The sequence below is a fragment of the Balaenoptera borealis genome (genome assembly GCF_965194805.1).
Source record: "Balaenoptera borealis genome assembly, chromosome: 5".
Taxonomy (NCBI): Eukaryota; Metazoa; Chordata; class Mammalia; order Artiodactyla; family Balaenopteridae; genus Balaenoptera; species Balaenoptera borealis.
In genome coordinates, this window is record NC_138862.1 from 24,990,804 (window position 1) to 25,003,592 (window position 12,789).

Consider the following 12,789-nt stretch of genomic DNA (forward strand, 5'->3'; position numbering starts at 1 on the left):
TTAAATAACAGAAGACTAAGAAATTAGGATAGTGAATACCAGATAATTATCTTAAACGTGAAGTAAAAGAGAACTGTTACTTTTTTTTAACAGCATCTATCTCTTAACAACTGAAATTATCATTCACTGAATCGAGAAGAGACTGTTTTCTTTAGGGCATGTCAAAGAGAAGAGCGTTTCCTTAGACTTACGGCAAAAACAACAAAACAACCAATTATAAGAAAAGGAATTCTGGGCAGTGTGTGGTTTGGGGGGAGTCTGATTCTCCAGGAAATTCAGCTAAGAAAACTTCGGGCAGTGATGGCTCCATCAAGTTTGAGACCAGAGGTTAACAGATGAATAAGTAAACAAATTAAGCTTTCTCTTCTCTTTTTATCCTGCCACCACCAGGGAGTTTCTCTCTCTCTCCCCCCTCTTCTTTCTCTCATTTCTTGATTCTGGAGATCAACAGATGGATAGATACAGATATAAATATCTGGCCATGGTAAGAGAAACATGTAGAAGAGAAAAGGTATGAACTATGACAAAGTAATGAAAAAAGCATTGGTAAAATCTTTTAAAGTAAACTAAGGGCTAAATGAGGTATAATGTCCTTTGTATGCTTCTAGAAATTCTTTCCCTTCTTTACCAACCAAGCTACCCAAGGGAGTTTTTCTCTTCCTAGTAAAATTTTCTCAATATAGAATATGAGTTGTATATATGATTCAGAGGAGAAACCATTTTCTACTCTCCAAGAAGTCCAGGGATTTCACTAGGACGAGGTGTGCTCTTATTTATGTGATGTTCACTAGAACTTTGGAGAGGATTGCTCCTTCCAGAAGAACAGGTGTGCTGTACAAATGTAGAGAATATCGTGAGGTTGTAACTCCATACCCTACCAACCAAAATAGCTTCTCTTTGGAACATGGTCCATTCCTGAGGAGACAATGGATAGAGAAATCAGAAACAGTTTATCCCTATCTTCCACACCTCTTCACATGAGGTTTTTTTGTTGTTTTGTTTTAAACTTTTTATTTATTTATGGCTGTGTTGGGTCTTCGTTTCTGTGCGAGGGCTTTCTCTAGTTGCGGCGAGCGGGGCCACTCTTCATCGCGGTGCGCGGGCCTCTCACTATCGCGGCCTCTCTTGTTGCGGAGCACAGGCTCCAGACGCGCAGGCTCAGCAATTGTGGCTCACGGGCCTAGTTGCTCCGCGGCATGTGGGATCTTCCCAGACCAGGGCTCGAACCCGTGTCCCCTGCATTGGCAGGCAGACTCTCAACCACTGCGCCACCAGGGAAGCCCCTTCACATGAGTTTAATTAAATGGACACTTAAGATCAGGTTTCCACAAAGAAATAAAATGGATAAGTTCTGGGGTTTTGTTCTTGTTGTTGATTTTAATAAACCTGGCACATATACATTTACTCCATTAACCAAATTTCCCACTTTTTCATGAAGAAAGCATCATTCACAAATCCATGCAGTTTTCCCGCGATGCTCACTGGATGAATAGAAGTGGCTGCCAGGAAGCTGGCAGAAGGAGAAACAGAGAAAGGTTGGAAAAGGGTAAACACTTTCTAGAGGCGACTAAAATTGATAACACTGCATTGTATAATTGAAATTTGCTAAGGTAGATCTTAAATGTTCTCACCAAAAAAAAAAAAAAGTAAACACGTAAGATGATGGATGTGTTAATTAACTTGATGAGGGGAATCCTTTCACAATGTATGCATATATGAAATCCTCATGTTGTATACTTTAAATATCTTAGATTTTTTTCAGTTATACCTCAGTAAAGCTGGAAAAAAGAAAAACAGCTGGCAATTGGCAAGTGTTACTGACTTCTCTTAGAACATGAATCAGCTGTTCATGGGCCTCCATTTGCAAGTATTCATTCTTTAATAAAGCCTTAAAGCATCCTTAGAACATGGACTGAGTACCCAAGCAGTGCAAGTATATGAAGAAACAAAATCTTTTTATAGTTGATTCCCCTTCTGTTCGTGTAATCTGAGATGGGAGGCCTGGCAACCTTGCCCACCGCTCACATGGTTAGTAAATCAGAAGCAATAGGCCACCTGAGATTTACCTGTGAACCTTTCTCAGTGGAAATCAGGCTTAATTTGTTTTGCCTCAACTGCTTTAGCTTTCTGAACGAGAATGTTTAGTACTACTAGCAACTAAGTAAAAATCTTGAGGGAATTACTTCTGAGTTGAAGCATGTTACTTTTACTTTTTCATGATAATTCCTTTAAATTCACAAACTGGATACTCATTCTTCATTCTTAATCCCCAACCTAGAACGTTCACAGACTTAAAACATTTAGAAATCTCCACTCTATGTGACACATGAAAACTGATTAGACTCTACAAATATTCCCATATAGAATTGGAGTAGAGGTTGGAAAGTATAATCTTTATTACTTTCAAAGGCTTATATTTAATTTAGTCAATTCATGCTAGTCAGTTTACTCAATTAACATAATTAACAATTTATAAATTTCTTTGGCAGGTTTCAATTTCTTATTTATTGAAAAGCACTGCTACTTAACTCCTGACTGAATTTAATATATTTACATATCCAGGGAAAGTATAATACTGGAAAAAGTGACTGCTTTCATTTTTTTCAGGAACTGGTCCCATCTTTGGAAACATTTTAATAAATGAAACTATGGAATAAAAAAGAAAATTGATTTTCAAAATGAATTTATCGTAATTAAATTGTTGCCATTTTTTTAAAAATAAGAGAATACGGGCTGGGTGCTATTTTAGATTCTTTTAACCATGATGGGGGAGAAGATCCAGTACACCAACAACAGAGGCCAGTCAAATAGTTTTTACTAACTTTTAATGTTTTCACATTTTTCCTTGAATAGACTGCAGTTACACTGTAGAGAATTAATTATGATGTTTAACTCATGGTGTACTGTCATTATCAGTCCAAATATAGCCCTCTTTTACTTATTTATTGGTCAGCATACTTATTTTTAGTTGTGTAATGATCCACACATGAACTCACTACCCAACAAAAAAAGAAGAACACTGACAATAACTTGACTGTGACAGAAATTCAGGCTTTGCCAAGATATTCAATTATAACTTAAGTAATGTGCAGCAGTGCAGTTCCAGATTTATTTTTGTTAGTACAGAAACATTAAAAGCAAGCAAGAATAATTTGAGATGGAGAGAGAGCTCTCATAGGTAACTTGCAGGCATTCTAAACATTCCTGGTATGTTGTAATAGATAATCTACATTCTGTGTAGGAACACAAATGTTTCTGAGGAATGTTGCTTAAGAACAATGGACTCTGGTCACAGCCTTCGACTTCCATCTGTTTCACAGAATAACAACAATAAAAAAGCAAAACAGTTACTTGAGGAGTGTTCAATGGTTTTCAAGATCATAGGAGGAATGTGACAAGAGTCCCTGAAAATTTTCCCTTTTCAGGGAGCAGGTTGAGGCAATATTCCTTTCTTTATATTCTCTGCAAAAAGTTTTTTTTATAATTTGAATAATTACCATCACACAGCTGCCAGCAAATGACATATACATATATATAATATACATAAACATGTGTAAGTATATTTATTAATATTTTTCCCAAAGTTAGGTAACATTTGCTTGACCCCTGCCGTAGACCCTATTTTTTTTAGTAATGCTGCTATTACATTATAATGACAATGCCTTATTGTTGCCAGATCTTTCTACCAGAGTTCGTGAAAATAATGAGATTTTTGTTCCAGCTTCTGGCACTAGCCTTGAGAAAAAAAATGAAAGTTTAATTTTAATTATAAGAATAATACAAAAAATATAAAAAGTTTAGAGAAGCTGTAAAAAGAAAAAAAATCACCCAGTACAGCAGCTGGAGTGATACTGTTAAAAGATCAGTCATATCCTCTCTCTCATCTTCTCAAGGCCTTCAGTATTTTCTCATTTCTCAGGCAGTAAACTCTCAGTTCTAACAATGGCTTAAAAAGGTATCTCTTACCTCCTCTAGAATTCACCAGGTGGGATCTCACTGCAGAGCCTCTATACTTGCTATTCCATCTCCAGGCACATTAGCATCTCAGGACTTCTGTAAGCTTGGCTCACTTTGCCTAATAGATCCTGCTTCCTGATAGCTAGTTGCATTGCTCACTCTGTCACCTTCTTTACCAATGTTCCAAATGTCACCTTCTCTAGAAGGTCACAGCCATGCTCTATTTAAAATTTCAATCCTATCTCTACTCCCCACAAATGCAGTTTCACTGGCTATTGTCTTTGTTTACTCTAATTTTCTTTGAAAATATGTATCCCCTTTTAACTCAAAACATAATTTACTTAGTTGTGTTGTTTGTGATCTGTCTTCACGAAGTGTGAGTGTGAGAAGTCAGGATTTGATGCATCCCCAGTGTGTAGAAGAGTACTGCCACACAGTTTCTACCCAATACACATGCAGCAAACAGTGTTTTCATTTTATTTTTTTGACATTATCTTCTGGGGCTTTTTCCCCATTTGCATTGTTATTTCCTGTCTTTCAGTAAGTTCTGTGTTACCCAGCTCTGTGTAAGGTATCCCAGCCTTCCTCTCTGTACCAGACAGGAGCAGAAGTCAGATTTGACAAGGTTTCCATAGCCTTCAGCCATTCAGTAGAAGGCATTTTGAAACGCCTGAGGGTCTTTGTGCCTGAGTTCTCATTGTCTGACACACTGGTTCCCAGCATTTGGCAGCCTTAGGAGGCAATAATTCCATAACTGACTCCATTCTTACTCTCCACTCCCTGTAAGCTAAGTAGGGAGGTCTTTCTGCCTGTCTAAGTCTTGGTCCTTGGCATCTAAGATGCACAAGGTTCCTCTCCTCCTGATTTTCTGGCCTATAAGAAACCTGGCCAGGGTCTCATTGCTTGGTTGGGCCACACACTCCATGGAAAGTATCTTTTAGGGCTTCCCTTGATGAGTGAGAGCTCAGAAACAAATTGGGCTGGTTCCTGCTTAGCTACACATCCGAAACTCTCACATCTTTTACTTCTTCAGTCCTAAAGATCCACCTCCTTCAACTGACATTTTTCTCTAAGATTAGTGCTTTGAGCATTGTGGAATATGTTATGGTGTTAACGTGATAAAAATATGAAAGGAAAAGAAAAATGTGTGATTTTGATAGAATTTAATTTTGCATCTATTACAAATAAAGCCCTGCTAGAAATCTTTGGCTGTGATTTGGAAAGATAGGACTGTCTGGGACTCAGGGCTGTGATAGAGATTGCGGATGTCTCCCAAAAGCCAGAGGACGGAGGTAGCATCAAAGGGACAGCAGTGTTTTCTCCAGAGGGAAGCACACAACGGCCAAAAGGAGGATTATCACAGCTGTGCTAATCTGCTTTCTCCTTTCTTCTCTCTTGCATCTCCTGGAATTGTGCTACTGCAGAGCTGTGCTGACATTACATCTAATGAGTGGGAAGAGAAATCACCCTTGATCCTGTCTTGGAATGATGAAGACAGTTTTGTGATAAGGCCCTAGACTAGCCTAGTCTGTTAGAAAATAGTACATTCCCTCTTTGACAAAAAAGCTTTCAGTCATTTAGGGTAAATTCTCCCTCTGTAGCCAATACATTTGCTCATAAAAATCAGAAAGAATCGAAAATTTTCCACATCATGCATAAGAGTTACCTTTACCTTTTTAGTCTTTCCTTAAAGATTATGCAGATTAGATATATAAAACATTCTAATTATTTGCTCCAACTCTTGAGGTAGATACATAGAATGAAGTCAGATAAATAAATAATAAATTCAAAAGTTGTCTTAAATTGATTCTTGTTTCAAAATGTGGAAGAGTCACATGGGCATATAATGTTAAATGGACCAAATTGCTCAATGATCCTTTTAGCACAGGCTTGTGTAATTCAGATTTGATCCTATAGCTCTTCGTGGTTTATGGTGTACAGATTCTTAATCTCTTCATTACATCATCAGCATTCACGATAATGAGGTTTTGACGTATCTAAAAGGAAGTAAATCTAATGAAGAAATCATATACACAAGTCAGATTACATTTAAGATGTTTTCCTACTTCTCACTAGAATTAAAGATATAATTTAATATGGATTTTTGATTAAAAGCAGATTATTCACATCTGTTCTAAAAATGGAAAAAAGACATTTTAACTAAAAAGTATAAGTCCTTGAGGTATCTGCTGAGGAAGACATGCTGAATATAGTTTGATTCTGTTTTCATGGGTAGGTCCTGATACGTGTCCACTAAAAGAGTAACTGGAATAAAAATAAGTATAATTTTAGAATAATATCCTCATAGGAATCATCTTATGTTGCAAGATGTTCCAAAGGTCAGGTAGGTGAACTTTAAGATGATGTCATCTTGTCTAGGCAGGTATGGAAAGTTCCCAGAATGAACCCATCCAAGGTCCAAAGAACAATAGGTTGAGAAACTTGAAAAGGTGATATGGTCAAATAGGAGGAGATTTTCAGCTAGATTTTTGGGAATGAGGTTCTTCGTGAGAGACATTCTCAGGTGAACTTTATTATTTCTGCCTTCCACTGTTCACATCTTTATGTCATCACCTCCCACCTTGAATGTGGCAGGCCCATGACTTGCTTCAATCCAATAGAAGATCATGGCAAACGTAACAGGATATATGTGATCACACATACATGATTATATTGTATAACACTATAACACCCATATTGGGAAGAAACTTTTTCTCCTTTGGTGATCTAGAGAAGCAACCTGCAATGTTGTGTGCTGCCATGTTGGAAAGCCAAGGAGCCAAGGATGACCTCTGGCTAAAAACCAGCAAGAAAATGAGAACCTCTTTCCAGTAGCCTGCAAAGAACTGAATTTTGACAACAACCACAGGAGTTTAGAAGTAGATTTCTCCTCAGTCAGACCTCATATGAGACTGAAACTTTGGCCAACACCTTGATAGCATGTTTAAGTTCCTGAAGCAGAGGATTCTGTTAACCCAAGCCCAAACTCTGGACCTGCAGAGTGTGAGATAATAAATGGGTGTTATTTTAAGCTTCTAAATTTGTGGCAAAATGACTACATAGCAATACATAGCTAATGCAATCATTTTCCAGTCTATACTTCATAAGAAGTTCCTTGTCACCAAAGAAAGGCAAAGCACTCAAGCTTGGCAATGATGTTGGAGGAGACAGATGTAGACTCATCAGAATGGTTTAGGGCCACACAGAGATATCCATCTCTGGACCCTCAGGAATGACAATAAACAATTTGTACAAAGGTAATACTGCTAAAATTTCCATATGAACCAATGAAATTATAAGTTAGCAAGCTTAATGGGGTGATATCTCGGAGGAAATAATCATTTTTCCTCATTGCTTCAACTTGATAGTACATCAAGGATGGTGAAGATACATAGGAAGCATCCTTGTTCTCTGTAGAGACTATATGAATGCAACATTTTTGCAAGATGCTCAGATATTTTAGGAACATAAAGGGCATTATTCCTGAAACCAAGAAGCCACATTAGTTTTGGAAGACACCATCCTGAAATACAGCTAGTCATGTGACCAAGAATATGGTCCAAAAGTATGGTTAATGTCAGATTACTAGATTGAAGGCAAGAGCCAGGTATGACAATTTTAACAGTAAAAATTCTTATTTGAAAGTTAATAAAATATACAGTATAATAAAGCCATGAATATATAAGAAAATTGAACATTAATTCATCATGTATTTATCCATTATAAATATTTTAAGTTTTGCTATAATTAATCAGTTCCATTTAAAAAATTTAAAGAAATTATGATATCTGCAAATTATTTTCTAGCTTGTAGAATCAATTGTAAGTACGCTTTCTCAGATACATGCTAATATATATTTTTTTCAGTCAGGTTAAGAATTAAGTAAGCAATTGTATGAAAATAAGAATTATCCATGTTGCCTTTTAACTTATTAAGTTTTTATGAATTCAGCCCATTTTTTGTGGAAATATTATGTTTGTAATGTGCAGTACATCATATTCTTCTTGTCAATTTATTTTCACTTTCTCCTTTATTGAGAATACCTACCAGATAATGGATTGATATACACATTATCATCAGTGTCATTTTATAACTCTCAGCAGATAGGCATTAAAGAGTTTTTCTCTACAGTGGCAGATGGAACCTAGTTAGATAGTTGTATATCATTATATGAGAAGTACATTGTGATGGACGCTACGAAGAAAGAGAAGGTGACCAATAGTTTTGTTGAGAAGACAAGAAAAGTGAAGATTGAATTTTAAAAATCAAAAGTTGTCCATCACTGCATTATTGATCAAACCATACTTTTCAAAATATCATTCAACACAATTGGTCAAACTACACCTCAGGAAAGAAGAAAGTCGTGCAGATATGGCAGATGACAGCCTTGTGCACAAATTCCTAATCAAATCATCACCATCTGCATAACTTGTGATCAAATCTGCTTTGGCATTTTGGCTTGGTGTGTCCTCAAGGATATGAGTCCTAATTCACAGAAACCTTAAATGGAGAAGAATAAAGGATCTGAAGATGAAAAAGAATGGCATGACCCACAGAGAACAAAGTCAAGAGCTACGTTTATTATTATTATAAACTCTTTTTCCACTGTCTCTCAAGAATTTACTGACTTCACACAGGGCAGGGATAATGTTCTACATTCTGACCCCTCTACTTTAACTAGTCTCCTAATAATTGATAAATGTTAATTAACTGACTCGCTTGCTAAATACTGACTGGAAAACACCAGGAGAAACCTTGAGAGCAGGAAATCATTTATTTCTGGGGTATCCACAGGGTACTCCCTTGTTCCTTTCCTAAACCTTTCCAGAACTGATCTAATCTATGTATTAAAGAGTTTGTTATGTTTCTTTTCTTTTGTTTCCTTTTCTCTTCTCTTCTCTTTTCTTTCTTTTTAAATTCTTGTACCTGAGGGACTTCCCTGGTGGTGCAGTGGTTAAGAATCCGCCTGCCAATGCAGGGGACATGGGTTCGAGCCCTGGTCCCGGAAGATCCCACATGCCGCGGAGCAACTAAGCCCATATGCCACAACTACTGAGCCTGCGCTCTAGAGCCCGCGAGCCACAACTACTGAGCCCACGTGTCACAACTACTGAAGCCTGTGTGCCTAGAACCCATGCTCCACAACAAGAAAAGCCACCGCAATGAGAAGCCCGCGCACCGCAATGAAGAGTAGCCCCCTCTCGCCACAACTAGAGAAAACCTGCACGCAGCAGCGAAGACCCAATGCAGCCATAAATAAATAAATAAATAAATAAATTCATTCATTCATTCATTCATTCATTCATTCTTGTACCTGAATTGAGGAACTAGGCTGAAATGCATACATGTGAGTAGTGAAATGGATCTTCAGAAATCTGTAATACTGCAGCTCATTTTGAGATGAACAGAGCCAGAAATTCAGATACTCTTAAACCTTATGTTATTTAATGCTTTTAAATATATAACAGAACCAACTTAAATGTGCCTCATAGAAACCAAAAGCAGGGGTGCATGGGAACTTAGGAAGAAACTGGAACCAAGCACTGTAAAGTCCTTCGCCTTTGTCTTTTCTGTTTCCCTATTTTTATCTCTCCTTATTCATTTTCCCTTTTAGAAATTTCTTTGTTTCTCTAGACCACATGTCAAAATATGCCTGTCTGTATAGTTACTGAGCTTATGTATTATAATTCCAGCATTTTGAACTGGCTTATTGGTCCTAATTGCAAATTCAGTGAGATATAAGATGATGAACAAACTTGGAAAGATGTCCATTGCTCATCTAATTAGAAATGGCCAAGAGGATGAACCATGGTGGACTCTAATGGCTCAGAGCAAATTTCCAGAAAAACTATAGTGCAATCTTAGAATGAATCTTAGAATGGGATCTTATATGAATCCAGAAATATCATTTTAGTATCAAGATTTTAAAACTTTGAGCACTTTTGTCACTGTATCCTTTGCCTTGAACTTAGTGATGTGGATGTATCTCCTAGAAAAGAATCTGACCTTTGGCCTCTTCATTTCCACATTCATAAATAAGACAGGTGAGGGGTAATTGCCAATGCAAGTTTTATCCAGGCTGAAATTACTGGAGAAAATTAGCAGTGAAATCCCTTGCCTCCATTGTCTTTTCATTTCATACAACTATACATTTTTAAAAAGGAATTCATAAAGAGAGATTTACATTAAAATAACATAAATGTTACGTATAGCTGATTCACTTTGTTATACAGCAGAAACTAATACAACATTGTAAAGCATTTATACTCCAATAAAGATGTTTAAAAAATAACATAAATTAAATAGACAATGTAGAGGAAGGGTCATGTAATTTTCTAGGTCTGTTGTTTGATTACCTTTAGACATGGCTTCTTTTTTTTGGTCAATTTAAAGAAAGGTGGTAGATGTTTAAACCAATTTTCATTTTGTTTTCAAAGCTAAATTACTTTTTAAGCTTTTATAACATGAAATATTTTTTCAATTAATAAATACTAAAAACTAGTTAAATCCTAGTTGCTTTACTATATTTTATTATCATATATGGTCTTGAAGTATTTTATCTATTTAAATGATGGCATGCTACAGCACATCACATCCCAACTTTGCATTCAGTGATGACACATTGGTAGTTCAAAAGTGGTCCTAGTGGGGGACATTCACACCACAGAAATCGGCAAACATTACATACCATCAATGCTTTTTGTTGTTGTTCAGAGAGATGATTGTTAAACATTTACCAACTTACTGTCTATTACTCTCTAGAAATATGAATTATGTATTTGGGGGCTTCACAGTGCAGTTCTCTAGAGATAGAGGGATAAACTGAAAATCCTAAAGAGCATGCTTGAGGAAAGACATTTGCTGGGGAAAATGACCTCTTTTGCTTGGTTTCTTTTGCTTGCCAACAGTGGTCCTGTTGGGTCGCTGAGTGCCCAATGCAACATAACAGGAAATGTGGGACAGTTGCTTGAACCAAGTTAATTTCGTAAACTGTGTATGGAGATGATTGACAAATAGTAAATGAACGGTTGAGGCAGGAGATACAGAAAGAGGAGCCATAAAGGGAGACAAAAATGATTATAAATATTTTATTTTTAGAAGATAAATGTGCTAGGTAAGGTGTAAATTATCACCCTCTCCCCAACCTCATTATGATCTACATTATCCAAAAGGCTTTTGGGCTTGGATTTTATGTTTTGTTCTGAGGAGTTTGTGGGTCATCCAAAGACACTGAGAAATAGGCACAACCAACATAATTAGTCACATTCACCTTAAATCTATTAGGTTGTCACAAGTTATCTTAATACATTAATTCTTTAACCCATTTCTTTATTATTAAACAATAAAATGAATCTTTAATAAAAGTATCAACAGATACTTTAGAGAATAATTCTGTTTACATTATGCTTTCAAAACCTTCCTATTCAATTTTTAATATCATGATAATGTAAAAAATGGGATAAGATTTAAAAGCTATTATTCATCAATACCAAAATATATAAATAAAATGAAAACATATTTTTTAAATGACTCATTTTCCTGAGATGATTAAGGGCACAAATATATGCTGAAATTATCTAAAATTATCTTGTATAATAGCATAAAGCAATGAAGTTAAACATTAATTCATTATATACTAGAAATAATTACTCTATTTTATTGTTTGGCAATTGGTATGTTTTACCTGTTGGTACAATTAATGTAGACTATAGGATGTATCAAATATAAGAGCCACACTGAAAAAAAATCTGCTTCTTCAATTTCCTTATATTCTGATTTTGTTCGAGCTGAATAATTCACTGAATGTGTTTAATTTTGAACCAAAGCATTTTCAAAAAGTCTGAAAAGAAAATGGACTCATTTCCATTTTAAATGTCACTGAAATGAAAATACTGAAGTCTTGGATAAGTGATTTCCTTTCATAAGGTTAAATATCTACCAAGAATATTAGCAGAGTTTTCTCAAAATTGCCCTTTAAGTGCTATTGCTGCCAAGAAACAATACAAGGAAGTGAAGCTGGTATTGTCTGAAAATCACAGTGCCCTGATATTGAATTGCTATGATCTTATTGCAGCTGAGCTGTCATTACCAATGTTTATTTTAACCAATTTTATAAAACGATTTTTATTGCTACCACTTGGTAGTATGCTTACCAACTTAATTACTGCCCTGTAAACTGATAATCTAGTGGGTGAGACATACTATAAACAGACCATTGCTGCACAATGTGTTAAGAGCTATGACAGAAGTGTCAGTAAGGCACTTTGCAGCACAATGAGGAAGGATGCCACCTCCCAGAGACCAAGGGAAGGTTTCAGAAAAAGGCAGTCATTGGGGTATATGTTTAAAGATAAGGAGGACTTTGTTAAGCCAAGAAGAACTCTCCAAAGAGGGCAAGGAGGGGTGGGACGAATTGGGAGATAGGGATTGACATATATACACTACTATGTATAAAATAGATTACTAATAAGAACCTACTGTATAGCACAGGGAACTTTACTCAGTGATCTATGGTGATCTAAATGGGAAGGAAATCTAAAAAAGATTGGATATATATGTATACATATAGTTGATTCACTTTGCTGTACAGCAGAAACTAACACAACATTGTAAAGAAACTATACTCCAATAAAAATTAATTTAAAAAAAAGAGCTCAGGGCAAAGGCAGAAATGTTCTAACAACCTTAATGATTAGCTAATGGGATGATGTTCAGTATAACTAAAAATCAGAAAAATTACATTAAAGGAAAAATTAGCCATTTATAGCCATAGGATCTTTGTTTTAGAAGAGCCAGTCTTCACAATAGGTGGAGTAGCTCATAACTGCTAAG

General features: G+C 36.0%; 1 long non-coding RNA gene across 1 annotated transcript in view; it reads right to left on the reverse strand.

Annotated features, from left to right (window-relative positions):
- Nucleotides 1-983: 983 nt before the first annotated feature.
- LOC309628728 overlaps nt 984-12,789 on the reverse strand; it is a 339,485-nt gene continuing 327,679 nt past the window's right edge. Inside the window, exon 2 of the long non-coding RNA XR_014244675.1 lies at nt 984-1,205. This is a non-coding gene — a long non-coding RNA (uncharacterized lncRNA). The remainder of the gene's footprint in view (nt 1,206-12,789) is intronic.